A 23,730-nucleotide genomic window follows, 5' to 3' on the forward strand; every position below is an offset into this window, starting at 1 on the left:
AACTAAAAAACAACAACATTCACTATAAAGGAATGTACGGAGTCTCTTAAACCAAAAAAAATCGTTGGCGCGCTGGTTAAGAGACGAGATGATATATTCCTCAAATTTAGTAATTTCACAAACTTTTTTTTAAAAAAATGTGTTTTGATACTGGATGGTAAAAAGTAAAGTAATAATAAAGTAATAAAGTAATGTTCGTGATAAAACAGTACAATAGATTTGAGTCCTGACTACAATAAATCAAACGGTCCGGTGAGAATAATCCGTATCCTGTGTCCACTGCTCTTGGCTGTAAATCATCAGGTTCACTCGTAGCCATATTCTGTTTATAAGAATGAAAATGGATGCCTTGCACATCGTCTCCAGACGTTTTTCCAATCCCAATCCAGTCCCTCCTGTTTCTCTCTTTTCCCAATAATCTCTCCTCTTTTTCTCCAGTTGTTAATTAAATTTAAACTCACCTCTCCCCGCACACTAGCCGATCTGTATACTCCGGATCTCTCCACAGTGCTTTTTTTTCTCTCAGGACATGTACCCTCCAGTTCAATGAATACAGTATATGTTTATTTAACCTGGTTGAATTACAATATATAGGGCAGTGTGATGACTCTGTGCCAGTGGCTGGAAGGTTGCCGGTTCGTATCCAGTGGCTAGCAGAGGAATCCTACTCTGTTGGGCCCCTGAGCAAGGCCCTTAACCCCAGCTGCTCCAGGGGTGTCCTATAAATGGCTGACCGTGTGTTCTGACCCCAAGCTTCTCTCCCTGTCTGTGTGTCTCATGGAGAGCAAGTTGGGGTATGCGAAAAGACAAATTCCTAATTCAAGAAATTGTATATGGCCAAAAATTGTTCTTATCTTAATATAACTTGCATTTCACCTAAACATATTGACATTAACATTATATTCACAAACTGTATTAAAGCAACAAAAAATACATATTAAAACTACATAAATTCACACAGAGCTACAGAAGGGACAGACAGACTCTGCTGGATCTAAAACCGACACAAACTACTTGACAACAATGGTAGCGCACAAGACTCCCCACTGTGGGCTGTCAGCATTTTTAGTGAGGTGGGACAATGCGGAGGTTTTGGGATTGCGGGGTCCACTGGCTTACTGTCCTATATCTATGAAGGAGAAGGTGTGGAATCAAGACGTGGGTGAGGTATTCTTTTAAATATTTTAAGAGTGAGCGATATCACTTTGTGGAGAGACTAACATAAATTGTTCTCTAGCTAGAGAGAGAGAAAAGTTGTGGAATGTTCGGCGCTGTTCTATGACGAATGATTTAGTCAGTCACATGAGCATTTAGTCTAGGCAGGCTCAATTAGATACAGTACATCACGCTGATATAATCAATCAACATGATGCCGGAGAGTTGCTCCTCATCTTTATGTCTTCATCTGTTTCATATTGTGGGCTTTTTGTATCCAGTGTATCTTTTCAGCAATTATTTATGACCAACAAGATCGAGAATCGCTGATTTAAACACAGATATTTCCTAATGTGTGGCTCTGCGAACTGACCCCCCAGCTGACTCAGAGCAGAGCAGGCGAACGCGAAGGATGCGGAGCGGGGAGGACTTCAAGCGAGAGTGAAGCGCTGCGGCTACCGGACCCCACTCCTGAGTGTCCTCCTGGCCAACGTGCAGTCCGTGGAGAACAAGATGGACGAGTTAAGCCATCAGAGGGATTGTTGTATTCTCTGTCTTGCCGAGACCTGGCTGACCCCCAATACACCTGACTCAGCCGTTCAGCTTGACAGATTCTCCAACTATCGCATGGATCGCTCTAGTTCGGCTGGTGGTGTACAGTATGTCTAATGATAGACAACTCTTGGTGTGCAGATGTTTTGAAACAGTTTTGCTCTCAGGAAGGCTGGAAGTATCGCTAAGGATACCAGTCATCCTGGTTTCTCACTTTTCTCCCCCTTCCCACTGGTAAGTGTTATAGGAGCAAGTACGTCCAGCTTCAGAGACAGTATCTTCCCACAAACTGTCAGATTACTGAACGCTACCTCTACCACTGGCTCACACCGATTTATTTTCTAAGATGTATGTTATTTAACTTGTTGTTGCTGCCGCTGTTCTGTGTTTGTTTTTGGTGTTAATGTGTTTGTAGTGGAGCATACATGTAATGAAAGTTAGAGGGCTGTAATTGCTGGTATTTTGGGCCCCTTAATGGTGATCAGTGGTAGCGCATTAATTTTTATCCGCTGTGTCACAGAGAGAAATCTGTACGGGCTTTCCCAGGCAGGCTCTATCCCCACTTCAGTTTCCAGTGAGTGTCAGGGAGAGACAACATATGAGATCAGTGCACAGCCTGTACAGAGCTTTCCCCTCAGCTGTGATTAGAGATCATTCCTCTAAAGTACGAGATTATAGGAATGTTTGTATCTGTTTAACTTACATTTGGGAACCCTAAAACATTTGCCAGAAGGAAGAGGTTCATATTCAGAAATGAGGATATGGGAAGGATCTAATATAATTTTTTCTGCCTGTTTGATTATGGATTTTTCAAAGATTGTCTGCAGGGAGGGATTCTGTTTCACTCCCATGACTTTCAAAGCTGTTTGGATGAGGCGGGTGATTTGCGATTTAAAATGAACTGATAGATTACCAAACCACACTGTTATACCATATCTAATAATGCTCTCGATTACAGCATGGAAAAAGAGCAGCATTACTTCCTGTCGAACCCCAAACACTCTTAGTCTTCGCAGGAAATAAGTGCTGCTGAACTTTGGAGCAAACGATCTCCATATGAGTAGTCCAGCACAGGTTACTGTCTATGCTTACACCTAAGTTTTTATATGAATCAATCTGAGTGATAAGTTCTTTGTGGATTACTACATCTGGGTGATCACCAACTGCTCTGGGATCAAAAACTATTTATTTTGTTTTTTTAACATTCAGAATTAGGCTATTGTTGTCATACCATTGCACAAACCTATGGATTTCTGACCTATACAAATGAGCTGCTTCCATTGAGCCAAGCACAGCTGTATCATCTGAAAATTTGAAAATGAAGTTGCTTTGACTACTGCTTGTACAATCATTTGAATAAAGTGTGTACAGAACTGGAGAGCTCACACAGCCCTGAGGGGCACCTATGCTGATAGATCGTGACTCCGAAAGAATTTTGTTAACCCTGACATACTGTGTATGATTTGTTAAAAATGAATGGTACAATCTTATAATGTTATAGTTAATGGAAATTTGCTTCAACTTGCTTATCCATAGATGGGGATGCAGAGTATTGAATGCAGAGCTGAAGTCCATAAACAGCGTCTGCGCATAGGGACTGGGGTTGATGGAGCCTGCGAATGGCTTTTACATGCTGAACTGTAATCATCACACCTGCTTGATCACAAAGACTCCCCCCCCCTGTACTTCCCCCCAAATGGTGAATGTTTACCCAAATGGTAAATGTTTACACTAAACTCCTGGTGGCAAAGGAAGGTTTCTATTTCCTTCGGTTACATCAAAGACAGGAGGGGGGAGGAGGAGGGGGAAACGTATATTTAAGTTCTGTAGGACCATATTCCCTTTGAACTGCGATAGGTACTATAACTATTATGGTGCTTATTGTAGTTCCTTGTATGCATGCAATAAAGCTTGGCTGGACGAATGAACACTTCAGGCTCGAATTTCTTGGTTTCTACAGGGTCCTCTAGGTGTTTAAGAACCAGATGCATAATGCTATTGATTGCATCATCGGTGCCCCGCCGGTGTTTATATGAAACTGATATGGATCCAGTACAGTGTTCACTTCTGAGCACAGCGTGGATACCATAATCCTCTCAAAGCATTTCATAACAACAGACATCAGTGCTACTGGCCTGTAGTCATTATTTTCTGAGGGACAGGGCTGTTTGGGTATTGGCACGATTATTGCTTTTTTCCACAGTGCTGGAACAGTGAGAGTCAGCAGACTTCTGAAAGACAGGTTACCATGCTTGTGATACTTCCTCTGTGCAATTTTTTAAAAGAGAGGCAGAGATGTCATCGGGGCCTGGTGCCTTTTTTGCACATGTGTGCTTGAAAGATTGTGTGGTCATCTGTGAACTTATTACAAGCCTACCAGCACTACTGTCTGCTGTAATAGTATCTAATATACTATCACCTGCAACAGAGATGTCCTGTGTCTCAAACCTCAGATAAGTCAGTCAGATCATTTGCTTTAGTCAGCTCTTCCATTGTATGGATGCTCTTCTTTGAAGAATTCATGTTTGTGACTGTTTTCATTGTTTGCCACAGCCTCCTGGAGTTCATTGTTTCAATGTTTCTCCATTGTCTCCTTGTGTTGATTCCTTGCATTCCTGAGTTTTAGTTTAAGCTCTTTTTGCAGTAATTTCAGTTGCACTTGATCCTGGTTTTTAAAAGTGAGTCTTTTACAGTTGATGCAGTCAATCACATCCTTAGTTACTGTATATATGGTTTATTATTTGAGTTCACTGTTATGCTTTTCAAGATACACATCAGAGGGGTGACCCTACATTAACAGCATCCCCCAAGATGTAGTGCAGACTGAAACTGACATGAATATCTGCCTGTACATCATGGGCAATACAGTTCCAATGTAGCTCACATCCAGTCCACACATCGCCAGCAGCCCAGGTCCATGTCTATCAAGTGGTGTAGCTGGGTGATACTGGCTTAGACCAGTCTGCTGGTGAAGAATAAAAAATGACCCAGTTCTGTCTCCATTCTATTACTACGGATGATGGGTTGTTTAAGAGGGGAGATACAGTGGAGCAGTGGTTAACATGGTTGTATCACAGTGCTGGGGCCCTGGTTCAATCCCGGACCTGGAGAAATATATGTGTGGAGTCTGTACGTTCTCTCTGTATTCTCACTTGTTTCCTCTGTCAAACCACTGATGGACTGATAACCAGTACAGGGACCTGTGTTGGGCCCACTGCTTGCTAGGATAGGCTCTGGCTCACTCATGACCCTGAATCAGAAACAGTGGAGTCCAGGACAGACTAGGTGTCTCCTCCTCTCTACTTTTTCACAGAGCCCTGACATCCTGCTCTCCCCCAGCCATGACCATGATGTCATCAGTATACTCCGGGTCTCGGATAGTAAGATCAGGGCAGCCTGGGATGGACAGCCTTTGAGAGGCTCAAAGGAAGCACTGGCTTAGTGAGTTATTAAAGGGATTTAAAGCTGTTTTCAAATTAATTACATGAAGCAAATTAAAATTTCAAGATAGACTATCAACTCTATAGTTGATATATTTCAATTCTGATGTTACTAGCTCTGATTTATTATTAAGGACAATAATTCTGGTCTACATGACTGAGAGGGTGGGAGACTGATGGAACAGGGGTGAACACTGTTGCCTTGCAGCGCCGGGGCCCTGAGTTTAATTCCTGGAGTGCTATCTGAATGGAGTCTGCATGTTCCCTTCGATTTCCTCTATGTGGTTAAGTTCCCTCCCTCAGTCAAAAGACATACTAGTGGGTTAATTTTTGGGAAAATGTGCCCTTTTCTCAGAGCATTTGTGTCTGTGTGTCCTGTGATGGACTGGTGTTGTGACCAGTGTATCCTGCCTTGTACCCATTGCTTGCTGGGTTAGGCTCTGTTTCTCCTGAGACCCTGTATAATAGCAGTCCCCAGTCCTGGTGTGGAACACACTCAGACCACCACAACTACAGCTCTATCAAGGTCAAAGGCTGGGCCTGTACATCGTCAATGGAAGGACCAAAGGGGACTTTTTAAAAAGGTTTGGTTACAGCTCAGCTCTGGACAGCAGTGTGGTGAACTATGGTCAGCTGGGCCCCTCTGCTAAAAGCACCTTCACTGTCTGACCACAAACTCCTCTCTCTGACCACAGTCACATCATACTGCATTTCAAGAGAGCAAACCTGCACAGACACACTGACACAGCCCAGCAAGACATATGACCTTAACCTGTGATACAGATGGGCTACAAACATTCAGCAATAGGCTGAGAATGAAGAGCACGTTCAGCAATAGATACACTAGATTTGAAATAAAATTTTAAAAGAGTACAAAACACATTCAAAAATAATAACAAAAGAATGTTTTTTCAGGCTGCAGAAATACAAGAAAAGCACTGTGAGAACCAAAAACACAGACAATCACACAATGCAGATCTATGCCTCAGATGCTTTGGGATGGTCAACCACTACAAACACATCCTAAATAATTGAAGAAATGCACACTGACAATTCTCAAATCAAGAAGTCAATTATTCAAAGCTAGTTTGAAAAAATTGAATACTTTAAATGCAGAAAAAGCAAAAGAATTGGGCATCCAAAATGGATCAGTTTGGAAAACCCATTTTGAAAATCTCTAACATCACATCCCAAAAACAAAATTATTAGGCCAAAACAACATAGAAGAAAAACTAATAACATTTGAAATGGCTATTAAAAACAAGTTAAACCCTTCAAACACTCTGAACACAGAACATGCTAGACAAACTCCATGCCCTTAGATCATGAAAGGTCAGTGGCCAAGATGGAGTCAAGAAAGACATATTGAGGTACAACAGCTCGGAATTTCAGCAGGTCCTGCTCAACTCTTCAACCTTGTACTGAGAGCTGGGTGTTTCCCTGAGGCTTGACCCTTAATACTACCAGGGCACCTGTGTGAACATTAACATGTGGAAGATATTCTGCAGTATCATGGAAGCCCAAATAATGACCTCCTATAAGCGTCCTCAGTAACAGTCTAAAAGTGTAACAGACTGCTGCACACATGATAACATTTACACTCTGCACACACTTATAAACAAACATGTCCACCAAAAAACTACATTAAAATATTTATCTGCTTTAACAATTAAAAATAGATTCATTTTGGCGTGAAGTTTTACAAACGTCTTCACTGTGGACTAAGAGCTAAAGTCTATGATGTAATTATGGCAAAGGACAGAACATGTGCTCAGAGAGAAAATCAAAACAAAAGAACAGAATTCTTCACTCAGGCTTGTGGAGTGAGACTGGGCTATAGCCTGAGCCCAACACTGCTCAGCTAGTTGTGCTGGAACAGTCTGCAGCCCCTGGCCTCACACTGCACAACACAGATATCAAATTCCTGCTCTATGCTGATGCCCTGGTCCTGCTGTTGCCCACAGAACAGGGGCTACAGCAGAGTCCAGCACTACTGGAGTACTACTGTCAAACCTGGACACCAACAATCTGAACAAGACAAGAGTCGTGGTTTTAAAGAAGAAAGACAGATCTCAGGAAAACAGGCTCCACTTTACAGTGAACGCCGCACTGGAACACAACCAGCTAAAATACCTTGAGCTGCCGATCAGTTAATGTAGGACTTTTCACCTGACAGTGAGGGCGCATAAGGAGAAGGCACACAGGGCTTCCCAGATTGTATTGGCTTAATCACCTCTATCACCTCACACACTGAGATAGGATTGTCAAGACTGCTTTTTAAAGCAGTAGCAATTGAGGGAGCAAGCATCCAGCTAGTATATATCAACAGTGAATTTTGGTGTGAATATGTTAGAGTAATAGTGTTTAAATGTCTCATTAATATAACTGGGATCTGTGGTGACAGAACTGTTCTCAGCCCAAAGTCCAGAAATTAGTTGAGGTGCCCATCACTGCTGCAAGTGGTGTGCCAGACATTTCCCAGAAGACACTATGTTCAGAGAATGTGGAGGGAATTTCATCAACAGATTCACATTTGATTCACGTGTGCTGCTGGTTGTTTTAGTTTGCGGTGGTCCTTCGTATTACAGGTGTTAACACAAACTCTAACAGAGCCGCATGTGAGAGCAAGGTGACTTTCTGCTCAATTAGATTAATCTACAGTAGAGTCAGATAGATTTTAAATTCTTTAAGCAACATCAGCTGTCAAATTCACCTGAATTTTCTCCTGAAAAGGTACCTTTTTCTCTCGTGCAAACTCATCAAAAGTTTATTTTTTATAATACTGAAACTTGGACGGTATGCCTCAGTGATTCATTCATAGTATAATGAAAATAACCTCCCCCTTGTCACTGGCTCACTTAAAGATATAACACGTCTGTCTTCACTGTTATGGTGCGGTTTCAACATATTGACAAGCTGTTCTCTGGTTACTGGAAATTGCAAAAATGACCCTTCTTCCCTTCTTTGTTTAAGGATTTCTTCATGGAATTCTTTAGGTTAATCATAAAACCATCATGTATAATAATTCATCCAGTTACACACACGCTGGAGCGAATTTAGCCAGAAACAACCTTCCAGAGTAAGTCTTTGGACTGTGCAGTACTGTACAGTAAGATATATGGTTTAAACTTTTAAATTTAAAGTTAAATTGTTGGCTGATTACTGGCTGCTGAAATTTGGATTAAGACAAAATATAGATTTTCCCAATTTGGATGTAAACCTGAAGGAGACACTGTTATGGAAGCTAGGTCAGTCTCCTGTGGAGGACAATGTTTAGACCCTATGCAAGGTGGCAATTCCGGACAGACAGGGTTCAGGGAAGACAAATGGGGTTTATTGGTGCTCACCGCAGGTAATAAAGGACTAACATGAGGAGTATGGAGCGCCCTCTGGAGGAAAGGATGGTGACCGTAACAGACACATCATGTTCACAATAAGCTATAATAGTGGACTTTTTTATGTACTCTACTAAGTAAAAAAAAAAGTAATTCTCTGATCGGGCTTTGAACCGCCTGGGTGCAGCGTGCTAAATTCCAGTCCATTGCCCATTTCAAGGATAATAAAAGTTTTAAAAAACACAAATGTCAAAATGTTTCCAAAACAGCCACTTGTGGTATTTAAGCTGCTTGGTTACATGATTCCATATTAATATTACTATCAAGTGGTATTAAATCAGTACAACTTTCTTTTACAATAACAGCAAGTAGTGTTCTTACTACCGTATGTATTCGAATAAATGGATAAAAGATTATTCAATAACTTTTTATGAAGTACAGTATACTGTATAAACTTTATAATGTCAGAATAAGCACATTAAAACCATTACCCAACATAGGTCACCATGTTAAAAACTTTGATGCATAAAATATTTATGAAGAGGGTGGAATACTGTTGTGTACATTTTCATATTTAGTTAGCACTGACATCTACTGTGTGTACATTAGTATACTCTATGCATTACTTTTCAGTACTGTTTTTATTTTCTGCTGCCAAAATTTACCTTTGGATTTTCTCTATGTGAATGTAAACCTGAAAAAGGCACATCACATTCACAATCTACAGTATTATAACAGTTTAAAATTAGTAAAGTCTGAGCAGCGTACAGCTTAAGATCTATAATTGGAAAAGGATTGTCTCTCAGCATTGAGCGGGATTCGAAACTAGGCATTTTCTGGTGACAGCCCAAATGCTCCACGAGGCATGTTAAGCTTTCACTGATCTAACTGGCTGTTTTACACAGAAGTGCAGCCACATTACTAAATTCATTCTAAAACCCTGTGGTCTCCTGCAGTCTACCACAGTCTCGCACAGCTGCTGGACTGAGAACTACTGCAGTATCCCTCAAGCATTCTGAGTGGCTGGATCTGTACATTCCTTGCAAATCATTCGCTGTGTACAATAATAATAAGCCCTGGTTCAACAGGGAAATTAAAACCCTGTGGGAACAAAATGAACTGGGGTTTCAAAGAGGTAGATGATGCCGACTTCTAATCCAGCAAACACAAATTCCCACATGTAGTAAAGAGGGCCAAAGCTGAATATAAGAACAACTAGAAAATAAACTTATCAGCAAAGAAAACTGAGGCTTCTGGCCAGCCCTTCAATTAATCACAGACTACAAGGTGAAACAAATTGCTTCAGCTGATGATCCCTTTCTCCCTGACAAGCTGAATTAATTCTACTGCAGGATGGATAAACTAAACAGTCTGCAGCAGACTATACCTGCATAGCCAGTGCAACATCTCCAGCCATCCATTAACGTTCAGGAGCATGAATCTCCATACACAACAGCTACACTGAAATCTTGTGCAGCTCAGCCTTCTCCTATCTTTACAATGTGGTACAGGGAGTGTCTGGTGGGGGGCGGATTAAGGAACACGCATTGCCGTGGAAACCACACCTGAAGTGAATAAGTGAATGAGCGGCAGGTGTAGAAGTGGTTTAAAGGGGGAAAAAGATCCAGCAGGACCTTGGCCTTGCTGTGGTTGCAGTGGTGAGAGAACAAATGCGGAGGCTGTGCTGTGAGACAGCCAGGCTGAAGCATAACAGTAGCGGGTGTGACGCTACTAGCCGGGGCGATGTTAGAAGGGCGTGCCGCCATTTACAGTATGGGTGAGCAAAGACTTGATTGGCCGCTGTAGAAACCCAATGAGGGGGTAGAGAAGAACGACAATTCCGGAGGGGATTGTGAGAGCAATAGCCTGCAAGGAAAAGAATGAAAACATCAGTCTGTGAGGAGACTGACAGAAGAAACAGAGCTTATGAGATCATTTTAAAGGGACAGCATCCTGCTAGGGTGTGAGAGCAGGGCTGTTGTGTCCACTGTATGATTGAGTTGTGAGTTAGTGTGTGTGGACCAGAGTGGGTTGTGTGGTAGAGGGACCCTCCCCCTGGCAATACATTGGTATCGGGGAAACGAGTGGGGTCTATCTAGCTGCACCCTCTGGGAGTGCAGTGGTGGTTTGGCACAGTGAGGTGCATTGGCAGCTGTGTAGATGTAACAGAGTGCTGGCTGGGCACGATGTGAGGTGCGCTGGCAGCTGTGAGTTCACAGCCTGAGGGCATGAGAATGAGGTGCCAGAGAGGTTGTGAGTGTGTGTTAGAGAGGGACAGTGTGTTGGGTCTTGGCACAGTGTGTACAGTAGGTAGTGTGAGTGTAGCAGAGCTACAATAGTGTGCTGAAGTCAGCGCCCTCACTGCGTGTATCAGGGTCCTCAGCTGCCTGGGCTGAGGGAGGTCTCCTTTAGCTCACACGGTTGGTGCCCTGTTGCCTTACGCCAGAGTACACATGAGTTTGTGTAACCCAACCTGTTGGCATCAGGAGAGGATGTCAGGGCTGTAGGCGGACCTGGGAGTCCAAGGTACTGGTTGAGTGAGAAACCCTGTCCTAATGGAGTTGGAGCAGGAGGCTCCATGTTGGAGTCTGGGAGCAGGAGGTTCCTAGCAGTGAGGACAACAGGATGAATTTGGCAAACTTGACACTCCAAAGGTAAAGAGCCCAGAAGTAACAGAATGTGGAGTCATGTATCCTGTTACCCCGATGAGGGGGTCAGTGTGATCACCACTCTCGGAGGAGAGTGCGTGTAATATAAAGAAAAGGAACCTAAAAGAGTATAAAGGGGTGTGACAGGGGAGAGTGAGAGCCTGTCCACGCCCAATGCAGTGTCAACTACCCCCATGGCACTACAACAGGTATTTTCAGTTTCTCCCTTAAGCAGGCTTCAATACCACACTGCTTTAAGATGTTTACTATAATATCAGTACCTAAGAAATCCACTATGAACTGCCTCAATGCCTTCAGATCAGTAGCCTTGATTTCTGTTAGCATGAAGGTTTTTGAGCAACTTATAGCCAATTTTCTATATAAAATACACCTATTTTGCCTATAGAGCACACAGGTCAGTGGAAGATGCAGTCTCCCTGGGGCTTCATAATATATTTCAACACCTAGACGCAGCCAGCACGTATACCCAGACCCTCTTTATTGTCTATTGTTCTACTTTAAGCACAATCACTCCTCTCAAGCTCTTTGATAAGTTTACAGAGAAGAGCATTGGCTACTGGATTTCCTTTCTGATAGGAAGCAGCTGGTGAAGCTGTAGGATACCCTCTCTAAGCCTCTCACTCTGAGCACAGAAATCCTCAGGGTTGTGTCTGATCACTTATGCTTTACTATCTGAACACAAATGACTATATTTCATATTGAGGTTCAGTCAAAATGTTCAAGTATGCTGCTGACAATACTCTCATAGGGCTCATCACAAAAAATTGTGAGTCAGTATACAGGAATGAAATAGCTCAATAAGTTGAACAGTGCAACCTTGATCTCAAACTAAATGTGAGCAAAACAAAAGATCTTGGGGTAGACTTTTGGCAAAACAAAGGAGCCCTCTCACCACTATTCATCAATGGTCAGGCTATAAAGGTGTGGGTCAAATTTAAGGTCCTGTGCATCACTATCTCCAACACTGTAAAATGGGAGGACACCACATCCATTATGGTCAAGAAAGCTCACCAGAGGCTGTTCTTCCTGAGACAAAGACGTTTGAAATGTTGCAGTGAAGATACAAAATGTGAAGAAGGGGTTAACTGATTCCTTTCTGCATGAGGACTGGAAACAGGCTAGAGTTTCTAAGAAACAGGCTAGAGTTTTGGCAGAAAAGGGGGATAACTTAAAGGATTCCAGATGCCAGCTAGGAAACCCCCAGGGAAACCCTGACCATTTGGCCAAAAGTCTGTGAACTGTCCAAGTACTGTGACCTCCCCCCTTTACCATAATAATGAGCTACGTCAGAAGCGGCAGCAAAGGGCTATTACCATAGTAATGAGCTACGTCAGAAGCGTCAGGAAAGGGCTATATAAACTGAAAGGTTTGTACCGGCACTTTGAACAATACTCCGGTTTTGTTGTTCCTTGCGGGAACAAGACTTCTGTTTTATTGTTCCTTGCATGGAATAAACTCATCTGTTAAACTTCATCCCGGAATCCAGAGCTTATTTTTCTGTTGACCATGTTTGACCTTCTCCATAACTGTGTGGCAGCACTTCTACCCAGGATAAGAAAACCACTAGACACAGTAGTCTACATCACTTCCAAATTTGTAGGATACTACCTTCCCTCTGAGACTGACTTTCTGGACTGAAACGCAAAGCTATAAAGATCCTCACTGACCCTCTCATCCAGCCCACCTTCTGTCTGCTTCTCTTCCCTCTGGTAGGAGGCTTAGGTCTATTAAGACAAGACAAGGACTACAAGGTTCTGGCACCCACCCAGAGGTTCTGAGATACATAAAGCTGTGCGTTATCAACTTTTGATATTTTGCACAGCTCATTGTTACATCTTCAGGACCCACTATTATTTAACTCACTGTTATTTATTTAATTACTGGTGTATTTAGAATGGCCATCACTCATTGGTGCAAAATAGATTAAGAACTTCTGATTTAAAAGATTTCAAATTTGTTGGTTTAAGATTGTTTAAGTTATAACAGGTTTGCATTGCTACAGTTAAAAGCTCTTCAGGATTAAACTATGTAAATCTGCAAATGTATAATAATGTGTCACAAACCGCATGCAAGCGCTCCCGCATTTCCACGAGCTTTACTCTCCCTAAATGCCCACGCACCAATTAACTCCACACTATTTAAACCCTCACATGTCCCCTTTTCTTCGCTCACTATTGATGTTTCCTCCCTGAGCTCAGAACTCCATTATTTTTCCTGCGTTTTCCAAATTACTAGTCTCCCAGCATTCAACTCCTAGCTCTTGTCCTCAACTATGACTTCACCTCTCGTTTTTGTACTTCGTCTCTTTGGAACCTTCCTGGCTTTTGACCCCAAGCTCCCATCCAAGACCACAGCTTCATCTCTCGAGTTGGCACCGAACCACAAGGGATTTAAAGTATACAGTAGCCACGCACAGGGTCCTACCTTCTGTTGCTCCGTGCTACGTGACATAATGCTTAAGAACATGATGGTCAAATAAAGTACAACTCATACTACAGCGTGACACAGTATCACTGAAATTCTCGTGATAACAAATCCTCTTTTTTCAAGTTTCGTCTGTCGCACCCCTCCTCCTTTTTCCCACACTTCACTTTGCAGGGGTCCCAGTATCCTCATCATCAAAGTGGGGAAGAAGGGGGAGGGGGGAGATTGTTCCATAACACTGCTTATCTTAAATGTTTGTAGTTTATTGTCTTATTTACACCATGTTCTTATTATTTTAGATTTTAATTCTCAAATAGATTATACAGTGGCATGATAAGTATTTAAAAGCAAATAACACAAAACCTCAATTGTGATTTCTGTTTAAGGGCATCTTTAAATCCCTTACTCTCTCCAAATAACAGGTAGAACTGGTTTTTACTTCCACATAGTATTGACAGTATTCACGTTTTTGCTAACTTATTTGTGTTGTTTACTGTTTTAATATTTAACATACTGTGATATATAAACATGTCTTTAGAATATACATAATTCCTTATTATATTTCATTATTAGAGAAAGAGTAGCCAGGAATCCAGGACCTTATAGCATGAGGTAAAAATTCTGTCACTCAACCAAGACATCACATTTCACTTGGTTCACATATGTTTCATTTTCAATTAAAACAGCAAATTATATTTAAGGTTATCAAACCTTTTCCAAATAAGTGTCCGAGTTAAAGCATTTGATGGAGATGGTTTTGAAGAAAAAGCAATACACTACCACTACAACTTATATACTTTCAATATATTTAGAAGTATATCATATAGAAGTACAACAACAAATTAAATTAGGCTGATGTTTTTATTAAAATCTAACACACCACTAGCCCGCCCTATCAATCTCCCTTGGCCAGTGACAGTGTACTGCGGTGTAGTGGTGTCTGGGTGTTCTTCATGATATAACAGGCTTGTCTTTTGGAATTCCCATGGACACAAAACTGCTCAGAGAGAAGAAGTTTTCTGAAGGAATGCAGTTCCTACCTTCAGCTACTGGAGATTTGAGATTACTGTATTTTATATTCACCTATATCAGCCAAAGAAAATGGAGGCTGCAGCTGGAGTGACACCTGCAGCTGGAGTGTCTGAGTTTCGAGCTGCAAGCTTATCACTTGGTAAACTGCAGATAGCTTTAGGTTTAGACATGGGGTTCTCCATCTGGGGGTCACGACCCCCATGGGTCGTAGTGCGACATAGTCCCAGCGGGGTTGCGCAATAGGCAACAAAAACAGAATCAACCAAAGGGTAAATGGGACACGTACAGTAAGCCGGTTCATGGTCTTTACACATCAAAGGACAATGACAGAGGTAAACAATTAAATATTAAATACACCTGCACAGTTAAGACAATTTACATTAGCAGGTGATTAAGGGGTCACTGCGAGCCCACAGACCACCCCTGATACATCTCTCAGCCTGCTTTGCAGTGCGCCCAGCGAGGGCGCTACATGAATTTCTTATATTTGTAGCACTGTTTTCTTTTGTGCAAGGTAGTCGTGATTAGTCTAGTAAGGGAGCTCTCAGAAAGATTAAGCACCCCTGGTTTAGACAATGTTATGTAGCATAGAATTAATAATTAATTCAAAATAGTAAAAACAATTATGGGCTTTAACAATGAAAAATGAAAAGTGTGCTATAGCATGAGGTGAACACATCCACTCCACTGAGCACCTAGCCAGAAGACCCCTCACAGGGGCAGTTTTTACTCAACATCTTACTCTGTACAGTATGTGAAGTAAATCTGAGGTACTTACCTAAGGGTTTTTGTTATCTTTGCCACAGGTAGCAATCTCCGTACACACTCCTCTGATGTAGCATATTCACTCATGTCAAAGAAATCAATCTCTTTCTCAGACAGCAGTGAGAAATAGGCGAGTGCTGAACACTGGGAAGGTGAAAGACTTTGTCTTGAAAGTTTTGTTTTATCCAGAGTCACTTTGAACTCGTCTATTAAAGACTTGTCCTTCAGTTCACTCAGACAGTGAAAAAGGTTGAGGCATCTTTCAGGAGAGGAAGTTTCTCTAATGAGTTTCTTGATGAATTCTGCTGTTTTCTGGATGTCACTGGAGTGATCTTTAGTGTGTGACAGGAATCCCTTCAGAAGCTCCTGGTTGTTCTCCATTTCCATTCCCAAGAGGAATCGGACAAACAGATCAAGGTGACCAGTCCTGCTCTGAATAGTTCTTTCCAGGGCAACCTCATTCAGGCTGAATAGAGATATTCTTCCCAACCAGGAAACACCCATAACTGTTTTCTTTAGTGGGTTAATATTATTGTTTCGATAGGAACCAAAAACATACAGAGCTGCAAAATACTCCTGGACTGTTAGGTGTAAAAAGCAGTATACCTTTTTCCGAAACAAGACTGAATTTTGTTTAAATATTTCCTTGCACACCCCTGAGTAAAGAGAAGAGTTGTTGAGATCAATGCCATGTTCAAGCAAATCTTCTTCATAAAACACAATTATGTTTTTCTCCAGACTATCAAATGCCAACTTTCCCAGCTTCAGAATTGCTTTTTTATTTGATTTGAGGACATTTTCTTTTTTTTTTCTTCTGTTCCTTTGCTGTCAGTAAGACAAGCAGAAAGTATGTATAGAAATCTGTCAGTGTTGTTGGATTGTCCCCACTGTTCTCTTCCAATGTGTGCTCCAGAACAGTAACTACAATCCAGCAGAAAACAGGGACATAGCACAAAATGTAAAGACTCCTCAGTGTCTTTATATGTGAAATAATTTTCTCTGCTAGAGCTCTGTTCTTACACTTCTTTCTGATGTACTCTTCCTTCTGCTGATCTTCAAACCCCTGGACCTCTGTCACCCTGTTGATGAGCTCTGGAGGGATCAGACCTGCTGCAGCTGGTCTGGTAGTGATCCAGATGGAGGAGTCAATGGGAAAGTTTCTCTTGATGAGGTTTGTTAACAACAGGTCCACTGAAGTTTGCTTTTTCACATCAGACCACCTCTGATTTTTCTGAAAGTTTAAAGGATGTCTGCTTTCATCTAGACCATCAAAGATGAACAGGACTTTGTGGCCATCTAAAACATTATCAGAGGATTTTATCTCTGGACAGAAACACTGAACCAGTTCCTGTAAACTCATTTCTAATTTGATCAAGTTTAATTCACGGAATGGAAAAAAATAAATAAAGTCAAAGTCTTGGTTGTCTTTTCCAGTAGCCCAGTCGAGAATGAATTTCTGCACAGAGAATGTTTTCCCGATGCCAGCAACTCCCTTCATCAGTACTGTCCTGATGGGTCTGGTCTGTCCTGGCAGTGGTTTGAAAATATCGCTGCACTTGACAGAGTGGATCTCTGATTTTGTGTTTTTGGAGACAGTCTCTATCTGTCTGACTTCATGTCCATGATTCACCTCAACACAGTTGCCCTCAGTTATCCACACGTGTGTAAAGATGTCATCAAGGAGGGTCTGCTCTCCTGGCTTAGCAATTCCCTCAGCCACAACTTCAAACTTCTTCTTTAGAGCTTCCTTGTGTTTGTCTTTCAGTGTCTGCAGCCACCCTAAAACAGACAGAACACGAAAGTAAAGAGACAGTCTGAGGCTGCAGGAGAAATCCTGACAGTGTGATGTGATGACAGATCTCCATCTGGGTCACCAGCTATTGAGGTTTACGTTTGCAAGTATGAGACACAATCAAAACAGATGGACACAGATAAAGTCCAGAGTCAAAGACACAGTCTATCAGTGTCCCAGCTGGAGCTCCAGGCAGCAACTCCTCATTTTTAATGTCCCTCTGATAGTCATGTTCTGCTCTCTCACACCCTCACAGACACACCCTCTCATGAGGAGAGTTTCCACACAGAGGATATTTGAATAAAGACTAGTTTTGCCCTACCATAGATACCGGAAAGCTAAGTGGAAATTAGTTCAAGATGTCGACAGACCATTGTGGCAAATGCAAAATGTGTCATATTATTAACTGCAATACACTATTCTTAAAAATATTTAAAATATTTATTCACTGTATTGAGGTGATTGTTGAATTTACAGGAACAATTAGAAATTGGTACAATAAAAGTAAAAGCAATATTTGCACATAACACTATAAATAATGTATTACTACAACAACAGAATGTGCACAGAAAACACACTACAAGAGTCTATAGAACTCCCTTTAAACATTGTCACCTTTTGTTGCCTTATAATAATAATTGCTTACATTTATATAGCGCTTTTCTGGACACTCCACTCAAAGCACTTTACAGGCAATGGGGACTCCCCTCCACCACCACCAATGTGCAGCATCCACCTGGATGATGCGACGGCAGACATAGTGCGCCAGAACACTCAGCCCACATCAGCTCTCAGTGGGGAGGAGAGCAGAGTAATTAAGCCAATTTATAGAGAGGGATTGTTAGGAGGCCATGATTGATAAAGGGCGATGGGAAATTTGGCCAGGACGCCGGGGTACACCCCTACTCTTTTCGAGAAACCCCCTTGGATTTTTAATGACCACAGAGAGTCAGGACCTATGTTTTACGTCTCATCCGAAGGACAGCGCCTGTTTACAGTATAGTGTCCCCGTCACTACACTGGGGCATTAGGACCCACATGAGCCACAGGGTTAGCACTCCCTGCTGGCCCCACTAACACCTCTTCCAGCAGCAACCTTAGTTTTTTCCAGGAGGTCTCCCATCCAGGTACTGACCAGGTACTGACCAGGCTCACACCTGCTTATCTTCAGTGGGTTGGCAGTTGTGAGTTTCAGGGTGATATGGCTGCTGTATATATAGTTTGGACCTGACATCCTACCCTCAACATCCAAGTGAAAAATATTCTACAAAATGTTTAGCAAATAAATAGTAGAGTGGAGAGTAGCAGAGAATCTAAATTAGTTCATGCGCACTGAATCACCTTCAGAATCACACATCTTTTTCTTTGATAAAAATAAAGTAACAGTACAGTAACACATACAGATGCAGCCATTCAAAATGAGCGGGTTATACCGCGGTAAAATGCGGTGGGCTTGTCGCGGTATAACAGGGGTTACCGTATAATACCACATAATACTGCAAGTAAGATAATAGTATCCAGAATTACCGCCAGGTGGAGCTAATAAAGCTCAACCTCTCATGTACAGCGTTTGAGCTGTCGACATCAAAGTCTTTACCGAAGATATTACTAATAGTATTAATAATGAAAGACCTTGGACAAGCTGTAAACTCAAAGTATTACCCTGGTCCACATTCTTTGTAACTGTCTTTGTAAACAAAAATATTTTTTCATTGACAAAAAGCAACACCACAGCATTTCGTTGATCCAATCAATCATTTGTTTCCAATCATACAAAGTAATTCTTGAGAATCTCCAATTCACCATGCCTTTCACATGCTCATAAAAGATATTATTTTTAGGAACATAAAAATATTACTGTATGTAAACTGTACTGTATATGGCTGGTCTTGGTATTTTAAAGAAAAAATGTACTGTAGCACAGTAGTATATACACATATCTATTGATATGTTTCGCCACTTGTCATGTGACTGTGTCAGTAGCATGATGGTTTAAGTGCCTGACTTATAAAAGAAATGTATGGTGTTCAAATCCAGCTATTGTGATGAGTTTTCTTTTAACAAACATTTCCTTGAAAAACAAAAATAGCAATATTATGGACACTCTATTGACTTTTTTATATTTCTAAATATCACAACATGTTCGAATCTAAGTCATTTTTTAATAACAACGAATAGTTTCAAACTGTTTCAAACTGTTACCGATATCATCAATATGTGAAAAAAGTGAATCCTGTTTTGTTTATGGTCTGTAGCTCAAAACCTGCTTAACTAAAAATTAGGCACAAGAAGAGTATTATTGGACAATGCTGTGAGGCTAAAAAAATCAAAAACGATATTAATTCAAAGATCTAAATATATTTAAAGCATACGCCTGACATTAGAGGGTGTGTCTGCTCGTCTGCACGGTGACGTCATCGTCTTTCACATCACACTGTCTGTGTGGTGTGATGCAGTGGTGGCCGGGCACAGTGCAGTGTGCTGGCAGCTGTGTGGTGTGACGCAGTGGTGGCCGGGCACGGTGCAGTGAGCTGGCAGCTGTGTGGTGTGATGCAGTGGTGGCCGGGAACAGTGCAGTGAGCTGGCAGCTGTGTGGTGTGATGCAGTGGTGGCCGGGAACGGTGCAGTGTGCTGGCAGCTGTGTGGTGTGACACAGTTGTGGCAGGGCACGGTGAGGTGCGGGAGTAGGGGTGTGTGCGAGTGGGTTTGTGTGGGTGTGTGCGGATGGGTCTGTGGGGCCCGGCGGGTCCTGGCCGTGGTCTGGCCAAAAACTATAAATAAGATGCAATGTCAATGTTTTATGATATGTCTATGTTGTGAATGTCTGTAGATTGTATGTTCTTTTTAGTTTTTGTTTTGTTTCATGTTTATTTTATAAGGGTGAGTGTCATAGAGAAGACTCCCTTACCCCCATGTTGATTAAAATCGCAAACCTGTGTTCCATAAAATACTTTTATTTTTCACAGTCTGGCAATGCCAGACAGAATCCACATTCACAGCAGCTAAACTGCCTTGCAGATCAGAACATCAAGGAAGAAAACAATTATTACGCCCGGCTTTTCAACGTAATTGCTTTAACTTGCTAATGAGTTACTGTAACACAGCGGGTGTGGCAAGCTTCTAATGTCTCCTGACTTGGGCGAAAGGAATAAAGCTTTGTTTGATTTCTGAAACCCTTTCTTTATGTCCTCAGTTTTCTTTTAACATTTCATTTGACATTAATTCCTTTGTTTTGTGGTCTGGGTAATTAGAGGCTACGCTGTTATGCTTCCTATGGTGATATACGGGTATTTCGCACAAAGCCGTATTGAGCAGTATTTCTCATGTTAAGAAAGTTAGGTGTTATCATAAACTATTAGTAATCAATAATATTAAATTTAGCACTGTAATAAATTGTGCTAATAATAAATTCTATTCTATTCTGAGAATGTAGGGGGGAGGAAAAATGCAGTGGTCTTTTCACTGATAAACTTGTGTGTAAAAACTACAGTATGCTTAAGAGTTGTTACAACCATTTTTTTTCAGCACAGCACAGACTATGCCTGCTAGAGCACCACAATTCACATTCAACTACATCACAGATCATAGATCAGTCCCAGTGTGTGAGATCTTGCTGTTTGATCTGTGCTTGATCTTTGATCTGAGCTTTAACAGAGAGCTTATCTCTGTAAATATATTAATATCGAGTGGTATTAAATGCAACTTTTTTGTATAGATTACACTTTTCTAAAATGTCTTTAAAAATAAAAATGATTACAATTGGCATGACTGTAGCTTTTTCACGATACCTCCTAGAGTTACGAAAACACTTGATGTGCGTACAAACTACATGTGGCTGTTTTCACAGCCTTCACTATGTCGTTTTTAAGCCAAAGTTTTTGACCACACTCGAATATTCTTCTGTCCATAACTTTGGAAGGGAAACACAGAAAGCCTTCAAACCAAATGCATTTTAAAGACTATGACATGTGAAAATGTCCACAGCCTCCAAACAAAACTTTCAGTGAGCTAATTCTGTTTTTTAAAACCTCTGGTTTTTCATCTATGCGTAATTACGCACTAACTGGAACCCGGGGGGGACCGCTGTGTACACATGTTCACCATGCGAGAAATACTGCTCAATATGGCTTAGTGCAAAAAACCTGTATATCACCATAGGAAGCATAACCGCGTAGCCTCCAAATACCCAGGCCACAAAGAAAATTAATATTCTTTACTCAACAGCTTTTTAAAAACAGCACCCATGATGTTCAAATCATGATGTCCATTAATTTTTTTACATAGAAGACTGACACAGCTATATTCGACTAGTGTGTATTGTCTGTTTAGGGTTCTGTAGTATTTCAGTTTATGTTGTGTTTGTACTTGCAAGAACATTAAAAAACATACTTGCTTTAAACTGTTTATACTGTCCAACTGAGCAATCTTGCTTTTATAAAATACACTGACTTTTACATGTTTAATGTGTAAGATGCTGTAATACAATTTAAAATGATTAAAAGTCTAAACAGTATACAACTTGAAATCTTATTTCTATTAATATGTATAACTATCAAGTGGTATTAAATAAATACAATGTTTTAGTATAGATGACACTTTTCTAAAATTTAGTTAAAAAATAAAAACGGTTACAATCAAATCTTTCCACATGTGATCTCATGAGGAAGTACAATATGCTCTTGCTTTGTTTAACAATGGTATGAAAATAAATCTAAATGGTGAGAAAGCTATGCTTTAAGTTAATTAAGGGACTTAGAAGACAAAGATAACGATTTACATTGCATTGTCAGATTGTGAATCAATAAAGGCATTTAATTAAACATTCGTTTGTGATTTAAATCAAAATGGAGGTAATGGGGACTCTCTATTATTATCAAAACTCGTTTTTTTGGAAACATTTTGACATGTTCCTTGGAAATAAACTGCTGTCAATATTGTAGCAATAGACAAAATGAAACGCTTAGAGTTTGTAATGTAGGGATTTCTATATTTATGTCTTTATTAAGTGGTTTCATTAGTGACAAAAGCTAAGCTTTCAGCTTCAGTAACGCATATGCCATATGGCCGATATTACAGGTTTTGTGCGAGCCGGCTTGCCAGCTCTGTCGTGAGGCTAGCTGGTGTTTGTGTGGCTCGGGCTACACACACCTCAGAACGGTGACCTTACTGCCTTTCATATGAATCCTTTCATATGGAAACATTTTGACACTGCACTCCTCAATCTTAGGAAGAACACGAAACAGCCTGTTAACAGTCTGTTTTTTGCCTAACAATTCACGCCCGACAAAGTGAAGGCAGTTAAAGCATTTGTCTTTCATTGGAAGGTTCGCCTATTCTACTCTGAGAATGTAGGGGGGGAGGAAAAGTGCCCATGGTCATTTTTTTCATTCACGAAGTTGTGCTGAGCTGTTCAACCAGTTTAATTCAAAACACCTTATTTAGTGGGGCAATTCAACAGACGTCACAAGCCTTTGAAAGGCTTCTTTGAAAAACTAAAAATGCAAATATTATGGACACTATATTGACATTTTTAGAATTTGATTAATATGGAATATAATATGGAATCGCGTATCTACAGAAATTAATAAAGATATAATTATATTCATATACTGTGGCTCAAATCCTGCTAAACTAAAAATTAGACACAAGAAGAGTATTATTGGACAATGTTGTGAAGCCCTGGTGGAATTTCTCTGTAAACTGAAGAGTTATAGAGGAGACACGTTGTATGTTGCCTCTTTCTACACTTGTTAAAAAGAACATTCTAATGTTAAGAAAGCCATATAGTTACAGACCAAATTAGAGTTAAAGCAGCTAAATACAATGATATATGTCCAGACGCAGTGCAAAAGATCCAGTCAAGTCAAGTCGAGAGTTTATGTGTGTAAGTTCCTAACATTTAGCTACCATTAAAGGGTAGTCTGTCACAAACTCCTTAGGTTTTAAATACAAGTTTAAATGAACTTAAATGGACCATTTTTCCCTTCAGCACAATGTTCAGCAGGTGACAATTTAAAGAGACAAAACATACTGCATAGGGAGCATCTGAAAGAAATGGACTGTTTTAGTTCTGGACAAAGCAGGCTATGAGTGGACCTGATACAGGAACACCTATTTCCTGTGTTACATAAGGCTCTTCTTCATCCTCTTACATCTTCTGCATCATGTGCTTTTCTGCTGAAAATTGTGACTAACTTGTAATGTAGTTATGTCAGGGAAAGACCTCAATGATCTGTTACGGCGAGCTGCTAAAAAGTATTTCAGGACCCTGTGTGGTGATCTCCCAGCTTTAGGCATAAAATCCAAATCGCTAGGCAAAAGACGTAGTCGATATACAGACAAAAATCCAAAACCTAAAGGTTCAGAATTAGAAAGGCAATCAGAACAACAGGCGAGGTACAGTAGGAGCTCCAGAGGAGAAACCAATACCGAGCGCTGACTGATGCTGAGGGTTTATGAGGAGTGGAGATTAGGGTGAGTTAAGTGAAGGACAGCTGAGACTGATTTACACATGCTTTGTGGAACTAGCCAGTGCCGGGCTAAAGCCTCTCAACTTTACTATTAAC

General features: G+C 41.0%; 1 pseudogene across 1 annotated transcript in view; it reads right to left on the reverse strand.

Moving 5' to 3' along the window:
• Positions 1-23,730, reverse strand: part of LOC148646956 (NACHT, LRR and PYD domains-containing protein 3-like) — a 73,663-nt pseudogene that overhangs the window by 26,884 nt on the left and 23,049 nt on the right. The window contains exon 9 of the transcript XR_015927634.1: positions 15,386-17,151. The product of XR_015927634.1 is annotated as an NACHT, LRR and PYD domains-containing protein 3-like (transcript). The remainder of the gene's footprint in view (positions 1-15,385; positions 17,152-23,730) is intronic.

The sequence above is a fragment of the Lepisosteus platostomus genome, chromosome 16 (genome assembly GCF_059453375.1).
Source record: "Lepisosteus platostomus isolate fLepPlt1 chromosome 16, fLepPlt1.hap1, whole genome shotgun sequence".
In the NCBI taxonomy this organism is placed as follows: domain Eukaryota; kingdom Metazoa; phylum Chordata; class Actinopteri; order Semionotiformes; family Lepisosteidae; genus Lepisosteus; species Lepisosteus platostomus.